We start from the raw sequence: 2,500 nt of genomic DNA on the forward strand, positions 1-2,500 counted from the left end.
GGGGGCGGGGAGGGGGTCTAATAGTAGGCGGGGCTATTGCATAAGTGATGTTATTTTGCGAGTCGGTTGTTATCCTTTGCAAATTTGATTGGACCGCCGTGCCATTGGTCATGTTGTGCATTGTGGTGCTTGTTGTGGCTGCACTCAACATGATGCTATCCCAAGCTCTTGGTGTTTTTTTATAATATATATTTGTTGTTAATTCTTATTAATGGTGTTTATGATGAGCACGGCTACTACAGTTATTATTAATACTATTACTACTACAGCTGCTACTATTACTACTATTACTACTATGTTTATTTTTATTATTATTATCACCAGCAGCAGCATCGTCATTATTATTTTTATAATTATTACCATTACTGCTGTTATCTTTATCATTATTATACAACGACCACAGTTTTGCCATTAATGTTGTTATTATCCTTTTTTCATTAACTGTCATGAGATCTTCGCTCTTCCCCATCTCTCTATATCTGTCTGTTTATCTAAATCTATATATCTGGTTATCTCTATCTATCTCTCTATTTCTCACTCACTCGCTCACCGAGGGTCCGGATCTAAAAATAGCTTCTGATTCCAGTATTCGGAACCGACCCTGAATTCCTCGCCAGTATTGGAGCGTGATTTTTTGGTTTCTCAAATTGCTAGTTTTTTTCTCTGTTTTGTAATAATTTCTTGTTTGTTTTGTTTTCTTCTTGTGGATTCTTCTTGTTTTATTCTTCATTACTTTTGGTGTCTGAATTGTGTGGTTTCTAATCTTTTTGGGCCTCTTCTTCGGTGTTCGGATTATGTTGTTTGTAAGGCTGGCTCTCATCTCTCTCTCCCTCTCTCTCTCTTTATATATATATATATGTGTGTGTGTGTGTGTGTGTGTATGTGTGTGTGTGTGTGTGTGTGTGTAGAAAAGTGTATGTGTCTACATTCCCCCTAGCCCTCCCCTTCCCGTTTACATTCTATTTGTAATCTATTCCTCTTTAGTCCCCTTCCTTACAGCGCCCTTAATACCTTTAAATTAAGAAAATATACGGAGATTAGCATACATTTTCGCTCGCTCTCAGCCCCGTGCTGGCGGCGCGTGTCATCACCGCGCCGCCGGTCATAATAGGACGTTCGATCGCAAATTTGGGTTTGATTTGTTTATGAAAAGGTCGAGGACATTACAGGCGAGGGGAAGAGGGGAGGGGAGGGGGAGGAAGAGGGAGGGGAAAGGGAGAGGACGTGGAGGGATTCGAAAGTTGTGCGTGCGCGAGGGGAAAAACAAACACGGTGTCGGGGTATTGTAATATATGTCTGAGGGGAGAGAGAGAGAGAGAAAAGAAGGAAGAGAGAAGGGAAGATGTGGAGGGGAATGAGGGGGTAGGGGGTGGGGGACGATACCGGCCCATGCAAGCAACCAGCATGTTACACTGTGATTGTGTGTGCTCACCCTCCGTGCCCACACTCCCCCACCCTCTCCCCCTTTCCAAACACACATTACCATACCCCTTCCCTCGTGCATGGGGCTCTAAGCCCAGGGCTGAACGCCCATGGGGCTCAGCTGCCGTCGCGAGCAAAGGCAGTGCGGGCGTTCGCGTTCCGATGGGTGGAGATAGAAAAGGAGGAACGGTGGGAAAGGAGGGAGCGGAGGGGAAGGGTCAATAGTGGACTTTAGGTTAATGTGTGACCTTTTGAAAGGCAAGGATGCTTCGGCCCCTGCCTGGCCGGGCCGCATCCACGGGTCACGCCGCGGCCGCCGACTCAATGGGCGCTGATCTAATTTATGGAGCGGCCGGCCCGCGCTCGCCACTCCGTGTTCGTTGCCGCAAACATGGCCAGCCTGTGGATGCCCGCGACCGCAGGTTCTCTGGCTCTCTCTTTCTCTTTGAAGTCCCCCTCCCCCCTCATCTGTTCCCTCTTTTCCTCTCGGAAGAAGAATTTATACTGATTGTCCTCTCTCTCTCTCCCTCTCGCTCACCCCCTCCCTCCCTTCCTTCGTTCCTCCCTCCCTCCCTCCCTTCCTCTCTTTCCCCCTCTCCCCCCCTCTTTCCCCCTACCCTTCCCGGCCACCCACCCATCCCCCCTTGCGCCGGCCGGACTGCAGGCCACTGGCCAACTGTCCGCGCGGCTGCATTATCAGATAGAGATGTCTCTGGGAATACAACAAGCTCGAGAGACCGTTAATGGACTCCAATTGTCTCCCTCTTTGTTTCCCATTCGCCGTGGGTGGGGAGGGAGAGGGAGAAGGGAGGAGAGGGACAGAGGTCCTGACCTTGGCGAGCTCGAGACGCGATCGGCGGCGGGAGCGATTAATCATATCGGCCGGAGACGTTCCGTGGTGACGGAGAGCGCCGTGGACACCGCAGCGCCTTCCCGCGGCCGCTAATTATCACCTCTCTGTTCCCGTGCTGAGGGGAGAGGGGGCGCGTGCACATCCCTTTCGCCTCTCCCTCCTCTCTCTCCTGTTCCGCGCTGGTGGGTGGTAACGAGGGCACTTGTGGGTGACTAGCAGCGTGTA

The 2,500-nt window shown here is 50.4% G+C and overlaps 1 protein-coding gene across 1 annotated transcript in view; it reads left to right on the top strand.

Annotated features, from left to right (window-relative positions):
• baz (par-3 family cell polarity regulator) overlaps window positions 1-2,500 on the top strand; it is a 334,387-nt gene that overhangs the window by 225,508 nt on the left and 106,379 nt on the right. The gene's annotated exons all lie outside the window — the stretch shown is intronic.

This window comes from Penaeus vannamei, chromosome 11 (assembly GCF_042767895.1).
Source record: "Penaeus vannamei isolate JL-2024 chromosome 11, ASM4276789v1, whole genome shotgun sequence".
NCBI lineage: Eukaryota > Metazoa > Arthropoda > Malacostraca > Decapoda > Penaeidae > Penaeus > Penaeus vannamei.